This window comes from Watersipora subatra, chromosome 10 (assembly GCF_963576615.1).
Source record: "Watersipora subatra chromosome 10, tzWatSuba1.1, whole genome shotgun sequence".
Taxonomy (NCBI): domain Eukaryota; kingdom Metazoa; phylum Bryozoa; class Gymnolaemata; order Cheilostomatida; family Watersiporidae; genus Watersipora; species Watersipora subatra.
In genome coordinates this window covers 20,969,440-20,987,978 of record NC_088717.1, presented here as the reverse complement: position 1 = coordinate 20,987,978, position 18,539 = coordinate 20,969,440, and positions in this window count along the sequence as shown.

The window sequence follows — 18,539 nt, the reverse complement described above, 5'->3', positions numbered from 1 at the left end:
TGTACGAATGGAATTTCCCAGATTAGTTGAAATTACACGATACGTGTGGCCCTACCTTTAGACTGGTGTTACTTATGACTAGGAGACTGCTAATGGATGTTATATGCTAATGTATGTTATATGCTAATGGATGTTATATGCTAATGGATGTTATATGCTAATGGATGTTATATGCTAATGGATGTTATATGCTAATGGATGTTATATGCTAATGGATGTTATATGCTAATGGATGTTATATGCTAATGGATGTTATATGCTAATGGATGTTATATGCTAATGGATGTTATATGCTAATGGATGTTATATGCTAATGGATGTTATATGCTAATGGATGTTATATGCTAATGGATGTTATATGCTAATGGATGTTATATGCTAATGGATGTTATATGCTAATGGATGTTATATGCTAATGGATGTTATATGCTAATGTATGTTATATGCTAATGGATGTTACCGGTATATAATAATGATGCTATATGCTAATGGATGTTACCTGCTAATGGATGCTCAATGCTAATGGATGTTACATGTATATGCTAATGGCTTATTATAAACAGAAACGAGTGAGAATAGCTTATGATGCCCTGGTAAGGTCGGCCTCTATGTACATCAGACGATTGTCTGGAGTGAGTTTGACTACAAAACTCCTACAATGGTCATGTTTCTGTATTTCAACTAAAATCTAACTAAATCATTTTGCCATTCTGTTAAAATACTCAATTGTTACCTCGTGTGTTCTCCAGAACACCCCAAGTATGTATTCTAGCAGTTACTCACACTTAAAAATTTACAGAAAGAACATTTCACTGGCTCGTTTCCTAAGAAGCTCACTCATTATTTTTCTCCTTAAATTGTAGATTTGCCACCTGATTAGCCAAACGTGTAGCTCATTGTTAATGATATGCAGTTATTATTGTCTCATATTTTGCTGCATAGGTAACTTAGGTTGATAATTAAATATAAACTTTCTATTGTTATGTAATGAAAATTTGTGAGTAATTTGCGAACAGCAGCGCTTTGTGATTAGAGGAATCAAGCAATTATTTCCAAGCAAATTTACACCATTATATGTATGATATGTACTACCAAACTAATTGGTACTTTAGTTTGTTTTATGCTCTCATAAGAAAGACTTTACTCATAAGGTTAAAAAAATCACTATATTTAGCGAAGGAACTTGTCAGTTGTTTGATCATTCTCAAGAGGCTGATATCATATTGGTACACTACCAGAAACACTATAGATACAGATGATAAAATTATTTTAACACACAGTTTAGTTCCATATCGTTGTTGTTGGTCACGGCAGATCTCACACAGTGAAGTGTTGGGTACAGAGCACTCTTCTGGTTTCAACAGAGTATAACAAGTTGGTTTTGGCTCTCTTCTTTTGGGTGCAGCAGGTTGTGAAACAATAATTGTCGAGCTCAGTGCACTCTGATGGCTACAGCAGAGTATAGTGAAAATTAAATCGCCAAACTCAAAAGACGGAATTATCCCCCAACTTCACATTCTACGCTTCACGTTTTATATGCCTACCATGTTGTGGAAAACAGTTTTTCCAATAACACATTCACGCCAAATTATGACGCATGTCGCATTTGACCAATTCATTTCACTAAGTAGTCTTGCATGATGATGACGTTGATGTATCCACATGAAACTGGTAATAAAATATGGAATAGAAATTCATCATTCAAGAAAATAAATGTATCTTTATATAATACCAATATTAGAATAATTTGAGCTTTTTCCATTATGAATGTAGGTTTTGGAGAATTAGTGTTATTATTTACAAATATTAAACTACACTAATACAACGCTGAAATATTAATATATAAATCCTTATTGGAAGATCAGTTCATGCACGTTTCTTCTGATTGGTCAGCTTAGTTAATTAAATCCATTGGTTGCCGTTTGTTTGTAAACATGCAAGCATGTCACAGTTTCTCACAATGTGTGTGTCGGTACCGCAAGGCTTGCATTCAGGAGAAAATGATCATACAGATCATAGACCTATCAACTATACTAGACTGGGCAATGCGAAGCCACGGTGTCCTACATAAATAGCCACATTCTTCGCGACGTAACTTCAACGCTTTGTTCACTTGCAGCTGGTCAGGCAAGCGAGTCATCATTGTTTACATTGAAAGAATGACAGAAACAGCTTCGTTGCTACATGTAATTTGACATAACTACTAAAGTACACAAGATATTGGTTTGAAATTTTAGATGCAAAGCTTGTACACTATGCATTTCCTAACCAGGAAAGTTGTAAACATAACGTTAAATATTTCGTTTGTAAAGTTCGAGTAAAAGTGTATATTGATCTATTCAAAAATTATTGCAAAATTATCAATGTTGCCCTATGCTATGGGCTAACATGTCCGATAGCTAGGTGTACAAACTGATTTCAAATGCATACACACTGGTAAATGGTACACTGATTGCAGTGTGCCATGAACATAAATGTTGGGTCTTAGGTGTTATGCAAACAGCATCAGAAAAATCGTAGAAAACAAACGACAAATGGTACACTTTTCTAGACATATTTTGAGAGGCTACACATGGCTAAAGATGACCAATCGGCTGAGCCTTGATCTGAGATTACTCTTGTTTCACCTTTGTAGCCTTATGGTGAATTATAATTCTGACATATCTGAACGTGATAGTTTTAACTAACGCTGCGCTGTGGATTGAGCAAGGAAGTTCCTGACATAAATTGCTTTGTAAAACCAATGAAAGAGTCTTAGTGACTACCAGCTTGTGTATGTCTGCAGTGATTCCTTGTAAGTCGACACACTGCCGTATGATCTGTTCTGAGCCTAGACATATCTTTGTGATGACAGGATGAGGTGTAAACAGACCACCTCTATATTTTACACTGATTAGTATCACATCATCCCTGGTGCGTAAATCTGGACAGGAGGCTATAAAGCTGGTGCAGTCATTGCAGTTGAGTTTTAAGCTCCGTACCACATAACCTGCTAAATAAATATCATATGTTAATATTATTATAAAAAGTATATGTATCAACCGTAAAATAAATTTACCTACATTTCACTGATCTGCTGCAGTATTATTTCAAGCTACTCTGCTACCTGTATATCTGTTCTATACACTAACAATAAGTGAAAGTAGCTAATACCAAAATACATGTACATACCTAAATCATGTACCACAATATGAGCAGCCATGCAGTTTAGCACATGCAGCAAGGCTGAAATGTGTGCCAGATCTCTTGTTTTGTAGAAAATTTGGAGGAATTGTTTGGATTTACCTACCGATGTACTCCACTATGTCTGAGGCAGATTTTTACAGATCGATTTCCAGCCGTTCGCTTGATTCCAAATAATCATGGAAGTCATTGTCAATTTCTACATGCATTTTCCTTTGTTTAGATGAGAGAAGTAGGGAGCAGGAGCAATCTGAGCTATCGCAATCAAGACAGTTAGCACTCGTGCTAGGTGTGATGTCTGTTTTCACTAGTCGAGCTTTCAGTGCAGATTTGATGCTACGGACATCTGGATTATTTTTGAAACCTCCTTTGGCCCGAATCTTTGAGGACAGTGTTTTTATATGCTCCTGTCTAAGCTTATACGGAAGTAGTTACTTGGCCTCACGAAATGTTTGAAAAATTCAATTCCCTATTCCAAGGTACGAGGTACGCTTATGTAGAGGGTCGTGAATGATCTCTTCAGATTGCTTTGCGGCTGTTGGCTCTTCATAGCAAAGTGAAGGTTCCAGGACTGGCTCATCTCGGTCGGGTGGAGATGATTTAGATAGTGTTAGTCGGCATAACAGTCGTCTATGCTTTGGTTGAGTTGGTTGTAAATATTTTGGCAGAGAATCAAATACCCTTGGTACAGCAGTAGGCTTTAGTATGGCAGCCATCGTCATACCAGGAGGTCTGCAGGAGATCACTGCCGAGCGCAGAGTATTTGGAAGGCATCCAGTCCTTACGTTTCACGGCGTCTATCCACTTGTTACGTATGTCTAGGTGTTTTTCTTCCGATGGAAAGGTGTGGAAACTGAGTTAACTGTCTTTTGCTGGAGGATTAGAACAACCAAATGCACAGCAAAAAATTTTTACTCCTTTTGTCCTGCAAAATAATCAGTAAATAATTGCATTCTTATGAGACCATCATGAAGTAAAAATCTTTTCCTTGGGTTTAGATACACTTCTAAATATAGCACAGCCATCTCCATACTCATTTACTAGCTTATGTCCACCTGCCATGGTGATGAAAAACTTCCTGAAATGGGCAACACTTCGTCTACTTCGCGGTTGGCACCTTTTTGTGTGAAGCAACTTTTCAAATATTAGTGCTAGCAATAAACTTTAAGAAATTTTTTTGGAAAGAACTATTATTTGTATGCATATCTCCGAAAAACTCGCAAGATTTCTTGCTCTTCATACCTAGGTACCTCTCACAACCACACTTGAAAACAATTGGAGTAAAATTTACCTTTGAATCATTTCCAGTGCTGGTAGTTGCTCCACTCTCCATGGCTTCCTACTTATAACTATGGCCTGGACTAGGCAAAGTGAACAAAGCAACAAAGTGAACGTAAACCTATTTTCTGATGCTGTTTGCGTAACACCTAAGACCCAACATTTATATTCATGGCACACTGCAATCAGTGTACCATTTATCAGTGTGTATGCATTTGAAATCAGTTTGTACCTAGCTATCTGACATATTAGCCCATAGCATAGGGCAACATTGATAATTTTGCAATATATTCTGAATAAATCAATGTACATTTTTACTCGCACTTTACATATGAAATATTCAACTTTATGTTTACAAATTTTCAGGGTAGGAAATTCATAGAGTATAAGCTTTGTATCTAAAATTTTAAACCAATATCTTGTGTACTTTAGTAGTTATGTCAAATTACATGTAGCAACGAAGCTGTTTCTGTCATTCTTTCAATGTAAACAATGATGACTCGCTTGCCTGACCAGCTGCAAGTGAACAAAGCGTTGACGTTACGTCGCGAAGAATATGGCTATTTATGTAGGACACAATGCTGAGCCGTGATGCATTGGATTGCCCAGTCTAGTATTATGGCGCCTTACAGTGCCTCGCGTTGCGTGTTTGCAACTCGAGTTGATCAACTCGAGTTGCACAACTCGAGTTGTGAACGCGCAACACGACTTTTCAAAAGTAAGGTGCAATATATTGGTATTACGGTAGCATAACCGTAGATATGGTTATATTAACGATGGTACATCAAGAGGCACCCGTTAGCTAATAGAAATTAAACTATGTGTGTACTGTAAAACTAGAACTAATAGCGAATTATTAGATATATACTGTGCCGAGTTTGCAACTCGAGTTGTACAACTCGAGTTGCACAACTCGAGTTGTACAACTCGAGTTTGTAAATATAACTCGAGTTGTACAACTCGAGTTGCACAACTCGAGTTCATCAAAACCCAAACCGAGTTCTTTCAACAGCAACTCGAGTTCAACAACTCGGCTTGAGAACATCTCATCATTTTATTTTCTCTAGCTATATGGAATTTTTTTTGTGCATCATTAAACGCCGTTGAAATAATTTCTATGTTCATTTTCGGTGTTCATTCAGTTTCTTGTCAGATTCTAGAGAGATGACTCCTTTTCATTTGAAAAAGAAGTTGCCCGGCTGGCTGCGAATTTCTTTTTCCCAAACAGGTTTACATACGGCAGTAAAATTTTGGCTCATGATTGGCTTTAGTAATTGAGTTTTAGTAACCAAAACTTACATCATTACATTAGAAATCAATAGTTATAATTAGAAAGAAACACAAAATTCTAAATAACGTAGCAAAACTGATGTTATCATTCAAAAAGTGCTGTTAAAACGTAAGAGGCGCTCACTTAAAACTCATTAATTTAAGCCATTTTGAATAATATTTTGGAATTTTGTGTTCCTCTCTAATTACAACTATTGACTTTCAATGTAATGATGTAGGTTTTGATTACTAAAACTCGATTACTAAAGCCAATCATGAGCCAAAATTTTACTGCTGTATGTAAACCTGTTTGGGAAAAAAAATTCGCTGCTCGGTTCTCATATAGATTGTTTTTAGTTTGCTTTTTAATAATATAATAATGCCAATATATAATTTAAATATGTATACATATTTAAATCATTATTATTATTAATATTAAATTTCTGTAAATGAGACACCCCAATTACTCACTTTGCTTTCTTTACGAACCCGTGTTAGTTTTGCGTATAGGTAACACAACTCGAGGTCATAAACCTAGGCCGAGTTGTACAATTCGGCAACTCGAGTTGGACAACACGGCAACTCGAGTTGATCAACTCGAGTTGTGAACGCACAAGGCGAGGCACTGTAAGGCGCCATACTAGTATAGTTAATAGGTCTATGATACAGATGTACATTAATTATGGCACATCTCTGTATTGTACATAAATTGTAATGTTTATGGTATTTGATAAGGTTTTTCAGACATCAAGGGCTCCCTTAAAACAGGGAAGTATTATAATGCCTTCAAACACAGCAGATGTGTTGCTTTATACCTAGTCAGCATTTGCAATTAGCTAACAAAATGCTGACAAGAAGCCAATTAAAATTCCCAAATGGCTTGCATAGAAGGAGCATCTGGAAGAGATTAAATCGTAAGGTTAAATGAGAGTAAGAAAAATTCAAACATGGTCAAAAATGAAAATACTTTACTCATTAGCTTTCTTGACTTTTAAAAAACATTAGACAATTAATCACAATATTCTTATTTCAAAACTTGCAAGCATAGGAGCAACTTGTAAGTTTCTGGACACCATTGGGTCATACCTAATAAGACAACAACAATACATAAAAATAATGAATACATGGTCAGATGCTCTTCCTACAGCTTTCTGCAAAGTTCAATTTTTGCCCTCGAACTATTTCAAACTTTTACAAATGATTTAGTAAAATTACCATTCCACAGCACGCCTCATGCTTATGCTGACGATACCTCAGTCTTTATACCCAAAACTGACCTTTCATGTCTCCAATCTAAAATAAATGCAGACCTAACCCTTATCCAACAGTGAGGCGTGACAAATCACATGTCTCGTAACATCTCAAAATCTCACTATCTCCTAGCAAATCCACAAGTGAGTTTACACCTGACAATTTCTATATTCGACAGTACCCTAACAAGACAGTTTACTTCTAAACTACTTGCCTTTATCATCAACGACTCTTTATTATGGCTGGGCCACATTTCATTCATTTAAAACAAAATATTATTTAATTTAAAAGGATTTTATAACATTCGTCATCTTATGAACTTTGATATTGCCGGACTATTGTACAATAATTTTATCCACACCTATCTTACATACAGCCTTCATGTGTTCTATCCTACAACACCGGTAAAATATACCGACACACTATTTATGTTACAAAAAAGCTATGCGCCTTATATTCAAAAACCTAAACATACCTCATAAAAACCATCCACCAACCAACCAATTACCACCTACCAACTTAATAACAAGCACTACTAGTGTTCTTCCTTACCTAAGCTATCAAAGTACTTTAACTGTCTCACTGCTCATTCAATAGTCAACAGTAACTGCACTAAATATCTCAGCTATAGCTTTCAAACCATAAACTATGGTCACAAAACCAGAACCAGATTTAAATTACCTAGTGCCATAAACCACAAAAAACTCAATAGTCCTAAAGTCATTTAATAGCCTCTGCACTTTTTTAAAAACTTTTCCTCTGAAATCTTTTAAAACAAAACTCAAATTACACATATTGTCCTTCAATTAATAATACCACTCACAATATAACCTATTTTAACATTTCTGTATTATATTTTTATTTTTATACCTAGAAATCTGTTGTAATATATATGTATATCTATTTTCACAGAGCTTATATTTGGCCACTTTTTGTTTAAGTAATGTGTATATCAATCCTCAAGCTTGCTTTTTACATATTTCATGCTTTCAATTCCAACATTATTATATTAGTTAGACCACTAATTAGTTTTTTAAAATAAATTTTTTATACCGCTATTTTTTAATACATGAGAAACTCAGTCAAAAGTGCTATTTATCTAAAAAATTATGTAGAAAAGCAAAATTGCAATTATTTTATAATTTTCATTTTGATAAATTTTAATGTTAAAATTATATTTCAAATAATTATTTTGCATAATGTTATATAATTATAGGCTATATTTATTTGTTGTATTTTTTCAAGCGACACAGGTTTCAGCAGGCATCTGGAGTTGCACAAATATGGACCATATGGGTACAAAAAAATCAACTGTAAGTGTTTCAAAGATGGGTGATTAGCTGAAGAGAAAGCAAGGTTCGCCATCAAGCAACACATTCACTGTTTGACTAGCCTTTAAACTTTGATTATTTGATGAATAATAAAATAAATGGCTACTTTCTCTGTTTCTAACCTTAGTTTCTTCAAAAAGTTAGAGGTTTCTTGCAGATTGAGGTCTTTAATATTTCAAATCGTTAGAAAGGTTATTCATCGTTTAAGTGAGGTTACTGTATTTGCATGAGTCACCAATGGAAGTTGTTTAATTGTTTTGCACACACCCACTCTTGAGTTTCACCCTCAACTTTCATCCCCAAAGGCTCGACCAAAAAATCATGTTTTAGTGGTGTTTTTTATTTGTGGCCAGATACTCTAGAGTGTTTAATAAAAAAGGTATGTTTTTTTTAGCTTAGTGCAGTGGATAGGTGCCAAACCTGTATCATTGAGTGATTGAGCAGTGATTGAGACAAAAAGGGGGCAATTAATCTGTGGTGATGAAGTGTTAAGGGGCAGTTTTTTTATTAATGTGTAAGTCAGTGAAAGGGTGCATTTTATATCATCTCAGACCAGCCCTTGTGGATGAATAGAAGAGAGAGAAACCCCTTGGCGCACCCATCAGTCAAACTCGTTGCGAATAGCTTTCCACGGATCACAAAAATGTTAGATTGTTGTCTTTTTTCTATTAGTAAAGCTTATTAGCTTATTACAATGTAGTATTTGATTGTAATGGATGATGCGATCCATGATAGCTAGCAATGGATATTAACTTAAAAGTTGAATTGCAACAAAATTCACATTACAGTTATTTGGTATCAAAAAATACACCATGTCTTACTCTGTTGTGTTGTAAGTGCCAAATATGTAGAAATGTGATTACAAGCTCTTAAAAGCTCAAAAACAAAAAGCCGCCATAGATTGGAATCTCTATTTCTCTGACGTTGTCATTACAGTTTGGTTATAGTCTTGTCACGTGGTGTTCTCACGTGAATTGAAAGGCCAATAAAAAGCTCAATATAAAACCTATCATAGCACTAGTATATGACCTTTCACTGTTTAAACTTAGTAACATCTTACCTATTCATCAACTTTATACTTTGCGCACTTGTATTCTAGCACATAATAAATTCTACAACCGTCTTTCATCACATCCAGCTTACCCTACTAGACAATTCATTACTATCTCTTCCACTCCCGTCTTCTTCTACTACGTGGGGGCATAGACAGGTCCTCTATCAGATGGCACAAGCTTGGAACCTATTGCCTGGCAGTCTACGCTTGATTGCTAATGCTCACAAAATTAAAGTGACTTTGAAACAACATCTGCTTGGATTACGGGGATAGCTAAGATCTATTGACTTTTAGTTGCTTTGTCTGCTGACTTGGGTTCGGCGCCAAGATTTGCTCTGCTATTGCGCATATGGACCCTCATTTTACAGATTTCTTATCTTTTATATGTTGTATATAAAATAATAAAAAAAAATAGATACATAAATACATACATACATAAATACATATGTACGCACGTATGCACAGACGCGCATGTGCATGTGCGTACGTATGTACTTGTACGTGCGTACGTGCGTATGTACGCATGTATGTATGTATGTACATACGTATGTACGTACATATGTATGTAAATATGTATATACGTATGTACGTACATACATATGTACGTACATATGTACGTACATACGTATGTACATACGTACATACATACGTATGTACATACGTACATACATACATACATACATACGTACATACAAACGTATGTACATACGTATGTACATACATACGTACGTACATACGTACGTACATACATACGTATATACATACGTGCATACATACATACGTACATCCATACACGTACATACATATGTACATACAAACAATTCAGATTTTACCGAAGACTCCGTATCAAATATAGATGCTCGCTACTTTACAGTTTTGTTTCGGCTTGGTCTAATCAGCAAGCCGTAATCTAGTCATGTGACCAAATACTTCGCAAATAATTCCTGCAGCACTTTTCGAGTATCACAGGTGACTAACAGGCTCGTCATGATTATCAGACAATGATATGTACTCCTTCGAGCTAAAGTCAAAAAGTTTAACGAAATTTTATGGTAAGTTATAAGATATCACTGCTAAAATAAACAGCATTACAATGATGGTAAAACAGACGCTTAAAACAATAGAGCTGGTTTTATTGAAAGCGTGAAGTATTTGTAAAAATATTTTGACGAATAAGGTAGCAGGAAAGTGTAAACAGAAACCATCTTGTAACAACTACGTCACATTTGAGCCGTTTTGGAAAGAGAATCTAAACTACAGCGGTCTCGTGTGGCTGCGATTAACTGTTCGTTTTTGAGTTTTTAAGAGCTTGTAATCACATTTCCACATATTTTGCACCTACAACACAACAGAGTAAGACATGGTGAATATTTTGATATCAATTAACTGTAATGTGAATTTTGTTGCAAGTCAACCTCTGATCAAGGGTATTAAATGTTCACCACTACTAGCATGGTTAATACCAATTTTTGAACTATACTGTAAGCAGACTAAGGGTCTAAATGCTATCTGTGTTATCAATTTTTCTTCACTCTTCCCCTTTCCGTGTTAGAAAAAAACTCATATTCAAGTTAATGAGTCTGATTGGCTGATTTGGCTGATGAGTGAAGCGTAAGAAACTATTTGTATTTCTACTCATCCTTCAATGGCCAATTAGTACCTACTGTACTTTCAGTTTATTAACTAAAATATTGGTCAGGGTCCCAGATTATTAATGACTATATACTGCATTTTCTGTAACCTGTTGACACAATAATTAGGTGTGGCAAACGAACTACATCGACTCCATTTTCTATCGCCTGTCAACGCCATAACTGGGTGTGCCAACCGGATTACATATGTAAATGAGATCAAGAAGCTGATACATACTATCAAATTTCGCTACTAGTAGGAGCTTCTGTAGAAAATGTCCTGAATAGGGCGTAGCAGGGCAGATCATCGAGCGAGCGTGAACTGCCCGGACCGCTAAGAGCATACATCAGTGGGTTTAATTTCAACACCATATGTTCATCAAGACGTAATGCAAGTGTTCTCGTAAGTTTGTAATTTATTCTAGCTTTATATAGCCAATTGATCTGACTAAGGTCTGTACTGGCTTTTATAAGTTTGACTATTCAGGCCAAACAAGATATTGAGTCGCTTATGGAAATTGAGTTTCCTTTTTGTTACTTTACCGAAGGTGTGTTTGTGATATTGAATGAGATTTTCAAGAAGCTCTACTGATTAGTATATTATGGAGCTAGTCGTCTTTCTTTTATAAAACAACACTGGATATATGACTGTTGTCTTAGTCATCCAGTAACCGATTATGAACTGTAAAGGAATTTTCCTGCCTGTCTGGTATCCATTTTCATCTAAGCACATAGACTCCCTCGAGTCTGTGAACAGAAAAGTTTTTAGGTGGGTGTTTAAACTTTAAAAAAATGAGAGGATTTCTGACCTCATGTCTGAGTGGTCATGGGCCACCCTTGCAGAGCATCAGAGGACGATCGACAAAACTCTAAAAAAACAAAATAATAAATGAAGAAATTGCCAACCCATTTACCAATACCAAAAAAAGCACTGAAGGTGCAATCAACACCAATGCTAAAACACTCATTTTTTGTGCAGACCCTTAACAGCTAACCCATTTTTTGTTGTTGACACATTCCCACCAAGAACTTTCAATATTTATTGAAAGTTCTTGCCCCCACCTAATCTCTACGCTCAACCTTAATAACAACATTGCCCAACCAAATTTAAAAATCACAATAAAAACAAAAGGAAAAAAATCTCAAACTAAGAGTAATCTACTCATGTTACTTAATAAAGATATCGCTCTAATGCCCCATCATGGGGCGAATGCGTTTAATTGATTTGACTTGACTTGAGTTGGACTTGATGGCCTGGTGTCCACCACAGAACAACACCTGAGGCGTTGAGCTGTATTATTGTTAATTAGAAACATATATGATATCAAACCAATTGAAAACCAATGTTACCTGACAATAATAATAATAATCTTACCACAATTGGTACATGCTTAAACGACGACCAGCCACATGAAGATGATGACTACTAAAAAAACGTTATTGCAGGCTTTATATTTAGTTTAGGGCTGCACAGTCATTTTATATAAATTATTCGAATGTAGACAAACTACACCATCTACAGGTAATTACCAAATAACATAACATGAGTGAATAGCTACTTTAGGCTAGCACTGCACTCATGATATGATTATACGTATATCAGGTTTCTGGTGATTTTCAATTCAGCTACTCTGTGTTGCTCACTTTTTTACTTTCTATATTTGTTTGTGATGTATGGTAACAGCTATGCTGATGGAGGTAGGTAGTGTTAGAGCTTAAAACCCTAATGTTTAACAAAGTGGAAGAAATAGCCATTTTTGTGACATACAAACCACACTAGCACAATAGAAGCTTGCAGCTCACTAGGACAACAAATACTAGTCAAACATGAGCAACAAAATTCAATATGCAGAACAGTTGCACCACCAGTTGAAGGAAAGAGTGTTGGAGCAATAAAAGGGCTGCACGGATGAGTGGTTTTAAATGTGTGCAGCTTTGAGAGCATCATCATGTACATCCCATAATCAGACCACAACTTCAAAAATTCTTAACGCAAACACTCAGCAGGTTTTTGTGGAAAAGAAATGAAATGAACTACGCAATGACAGTTGGTATTGGTCCAAGGGCAGCTACGAAGGCAGGCTAGATGGAGGATGAAGCAGGTGGTGCAAGAACAGGTGCAGACAGAAACACATGAGGGTGTTAAGCTTAGGAGCAGCTTTAAAGAACCTTAGACTGCCAGAGAAGTATACAATACGCTGACAGCCAAGGAGCTGCATATTCAACCAGAAGCATTGCGCCACTAAGTTTTTCCGGAAGGTTGGCAAGTCATAAGTCATGACAGTTATCTCTATTATATATTCAAGTAGCCTGGCAGTCTAATGTGCTGTGAGAGATTGTCATGTGTGCTGATAAAGTACAGAAAATAAGTAGCTGCATGATTATTCAGAGATACTTGAAGGTGGTTGATTAGTGCAGGTGTTAGAGTGTCTGTCTACTAAGCAGAAAGTTATGGGTTTCGTTGAAATCAACCTTTTATCTTAACCTCTAACCCTGGTGGCGGGTAATCAGATGGATAGATAAACACCGTGTTTGTTACAGCAAAGATGTATTTTTGTTTTATTTTATACATGTTCAGTACATTTTATTATCTTTTATGCGATAGAATTACCTGTCTGAAAAAAGTGAAAAAGGCAAATCTGCAAATTTAAAAGCTATTACAATTTCTCAAATGCTACAAACTTATATATATAATAAAAAACAAGCGGTATAAACAAACAATATTTATAATAGATGCAAAAACAAAAATTAACACTTATGAAGCAAAAATATTTGAATCGTTTGCTCAGCCAGTTGCATTGTGATTGTTGTTTTTGTTTGGGTTCATTTAATCTTCATCTAGCCTGTTCAATACCTTCCGCAGTGTCTTAATCGTCATCTAGCTGTTCAATTCCTTCCACAGTATCTTAATCTTCATCTGGCTGTTCAATTCCTTCCGCAGTGTCTTAATCGTCATCTAGCTGTTCAATACCTTCCACAGTGTCTTAATCGTCATCTAGCTGTTCAATTCCTTCCACAGTATCTTAATCTTCATCTAGCTGTTCAATTCCTTCCACAGTATCTTAATCTTCATCTAGCTGTTCAACTCCTTCCGCAGTGTCTTAATCTCCATTTAGCTGTTCAATACTTTCCAGTGTCTTAATCTTCATCTAGCTGTTCAATTCCTTCCACAGTATCTTAATCTTCATCTGGCTGTTCAATTCCTTCCGCAGTGTCTTAATCGTCATCTAGCTGTTCAATTCCTTCCACAGTATCTTAATCTTCATCTAGCTGTTCAATTCCTTCCGCAGTGTCTTAATCTTCATTTAGCTGTTCAATACCTTCCACAGTGTCTTAATCTTCATCTAGCTGTTCAATTCCTTCCACAGTGTCTTAATCTTCATCTAGCTGTTCAATACCTTCCACAGTGTCTTTTGCCCTCAACTCTTCTTCTGCGCTGTTAAACAAGTCTATATTAGTGGCCAAACAATTTTTTTAGCAGAGCAAAACTTTTACTTGTGGCCATTTAAAATACAAACTTTTGGCGTAAATAAAGAGAAACCTATAGCCACGCTTACAGCTTGCACATGTGTGCTAAGCGCAAATTTGAGCTCCAGCGACGTAGTACAAATTCTATCGGAATTACTCTAGCAAATACTTAGTTGTTACAAAAGGGTACAAATTTATAAACAAATACAAGGATTTTAAAGGGTCTATTGAGAAGTGAAACCACATTTGGGTTTGGTAAGCTTAGACAAGGCTCGTATCTCGATATAGTCAGTTTTCGGTATGGAAAGAGTTAAGTAGAAACAATGAATTAAGCGAGAAACAATGAAGCAGCAGTGCGAAGGAAGCCAAACGGAGGAAAACAACTAGAAGGAGTCAATGACAACCAGAGGAGCAGCAGGTAACAGAGAGTCAGCACATTCAACAAGAAACATTAAATCAGTCAGTTTGCTCGAAGAGTGGTAACCAGATACAAATCCCTGGGTTTTCACTCTATGCCTAACAAACAAACATCAGCGCGGCTAATGCTTTCATTGTGCACAAAATCACGGGCTGGTAGATCAGTGTGTCAGTTCTGAACAACTAGCATGTCAAGGTCTTCTCGTCTGAAGCATACTAGTGAACTTACTTGCTTCTTTCCTATCAGACCATGAACAGTTTGGTCTTCTCATCTGAAGGCAGTTAGTAGTGTGCTATAGGCTAAGCTCAACTTTAGCCATTCAAATGTAACTTTTATGAACTTTTACCATTATGAGACAGTCTCTGTTGTCCATCACTTATGCAAGAAACTTCTCCACTCTTACCTGCTACAACCTGTGGAATAATTGCTAACTGGACTCGCTCCTTCTATGCCATTGGTCTGGAATCTACTGGTGTATAAAATAATTTTCTATACTAGTAATAAAAACAAAACTATCAACGATGCACTAGTGTAAATCAAGCAGGATATGCTCAAAATTGCAGGCAGTACTCCAGTGCCATGGTTATGCGCACTCCAAAATTCACTGAAATCTTACATTCAGCACCCCAAAAGAATGACAATAGTTGTCTCTACAATTATTGCAAAAAAAGCAAATGGCAGGCCAGTACATTTGGATTGTTTTCTGCGCACCAAGAAGAGCTTTGGTTTGTTGCTATGTTCATGTTTGTTACTCATTGTGGAACCATGAACTTTGTCAAATAGATTAGATTTTTAGCATTTATGCGGGGTTTGACAGTTATATTTATGACTGAGTTTTGCTGAAGTATTTGATAAGAAACTATAAAGTTTGATTATATGGATAGCCTTGCACTGAAATATTTAATTTTTATTCCAACTGTTGGTGCCCTTCCATGCAGCAGGAAAGTTTGTATAACTCAAGCTTCAGAATTGTGGTGTGTGACATCGAGTAACACGATAAAAATCGAATGGTTGTAAGATTGAATCAAAAATCGATCAAAGACCATATCCAGCCTTCAGAATGTTGTCACTATTTTATTGGAAACAGGCAACAACCTTAGGAAAAATAATGGCCTAGATTTCAACAATGGAATTTCATAAATTCCAACAACCAGCGCTCAAACACCTAGCAACACAATATACTCAGATAAAGTAGAACATCCCTCCAATATCCCTACCACATCACCTGGCCTTCATATAAAATTTATTCAATCCAATACAGAATGAAGCAAATTAACAAAAAAGCACAAAGAAATTTCAAACAAGAACAATGTATACCCTAGGACACTTATGTATTCGCGGCATCTAACTTTCGCGTTTTCGCGGCAACAGCCTCTCACGAAAATTTCATGAGCGAAACTAAACTATCATAACGAACGAGCGAAAACGCGAAAATAAATGGCTTTCTTCATTGATATTCACAATAAAATCGTCATATTAGAAATGCAGGCAAATTTCGTGTGTGGTTGGCTCATTGGGCAAGTTTTGCTAAACTCATTATAGCTAATACACCGACTGAGCAGCTTGGCAAAACAAATTAAGATAATAATTTTTTTCTGGAAAAGCCTAGACAAATGAAGAAGATGATGATATTAGTTTAGTCATTGAATTTGTAACTGATGAGGATTGTTACAATACCACTTGTTAGTAGGCAGTCGGATCAAGGACATAGGGCACTTCCTGTTGTGCGCGGCATGGTCGGGCTGATACAATATACTTTTATTATATACTTACGATATCCTTACAATATACTTGCGATTTAGCCGCCTCTAAACATGGTGTCAGGAAAGGATTAGCAACAATAATTACCAGTCTCACTAACACTCACGACCAATAGACAGTACATAACGATAAATAATAGTGTGGGTTCAACGAGCTGAAAGAGCTAATGAATGGACTACTAATCTACTGCTACTGCGACAACCACGACTCAGCATCTCGTCAACAAACCTACTTATGAGCATAACGAAGTCAACGAACTATAACAACATACAATTACAGTAGCGCTATTAGGGGTAGAAGAGTGATTATGGTGATATATATACATAAAGACATACATCCCATAGCATTCGTTCGTGCACTCGTTACGGTTGCTATTGATTGACTACATCACTACTAGCTTATTAGATATACCCACGCAGACGCTCACAGTATTACTTGAGGCGCAAATAGTAGACTGTGTCGTTTTTATAAGCAACAACATCTACTGCATGTATCATTCTTATAATTAAGAAGATTATATAGATATATATATATATATGTATATATATATATAGTTTTTTTAGTCCTTGACCTGAATTTTTTTGTGTAGGTTATTTAGTATAGTGGTCGTTCGCTTTCATCTATTTACGGTGTTTCATAGTACTCATTATTATGGAATCATTGCTTCCAGAACCGTTGTCAGAAACAACTGAGGCGTCTACTTTAGCGACACAGTGGACCAGATTCAAGAGACAGTTTGATTGGTTTATAGCAGCTAACGATAAGGCAAAAGCTAAAGATGAAATGAAGCTGGCTATACTCTTGCGCACAGTGGGGCCAAGAGGTATTGACATATACGACAATTTCAATCTGACAGATGAAGAGCGCAAAAATTATGCAACAGTTGTTAAAGCATTTGATGATTACTGCAAGCCTAGAGTGAATTTGTTTGCAGCGAGACACAAATTTCTGACAATGAAGCAAGGTGAGCAGACTGTTGATCAATTCTTGACAGCATTACGTAAGCAAGCAAGAGAGTATTGTGACTTTAAAGAAGCAGCCGAGGATTGGATCTTGCATGCGCTCACTTTGGGTTTATCGGATGAGGAAACGAGAAAAAGGCTCTTTGAAAAAGAAGACCTTGATCTGGAAAAGGCTATAAAGATCTGCAGAACAGTAGAGGATACTAAAAAAGAAATGGCAGGGCTTAAGCTGAATGAGGAAGCACATGCGGTGTATAAGCGTCCATCGCGACCGGTTGATAGCACAGTAGTCATAAAGAAGGAACCAAAAGCGAGAGGTAATTGCAAGTACTGTGGCACATCACACCCTCCCCGGCAGTGTCCAGCATTTGGAAAAGCATGCAATGCTTATGGCACAATGAATCATTTCTCAAGAGTCTGTCGAAAGAAAAATGAAGCAAGCGTGAAACTAGTCGATGAACTAAGAGAAGATCAGGTGAACATGGTGATGAAGGAAGGAGACATGTCTTCGGGGTCAGAGGATGCATGGCTAATCAGGGTTCAGCGCGAAGGCCGTAAACTGGTAACTAACCTACAAGTCAAAGCTGAGGGAATTAGGGCTCCAAAATGGCTAAAGACTCAGCTGGACACAGCAGCTACATGTAATGTTTTGAGCTTTCAAGCCTATGAGCAGTTAGGCAAACCGCCATTGCAAAAGAGTTCGACGAAGCTTAGCATGTACAATGGCACAGTGGAACTATCATTAGGTAGATGTGCTTTAACTGTTATGAACAGTGAAAAGCCAGTGATTTTGAGGTTTGAGGTGATAGATTGCAACAATCTTACATTGTTATCCTTGGACTCATGCCTATTGTTGCAGTTGCTAACAGTGAATGAATGTGTTGACTTGGTAGAAGGAAAGGAATCGGACACTATAGCATGGGCTTTAGAACA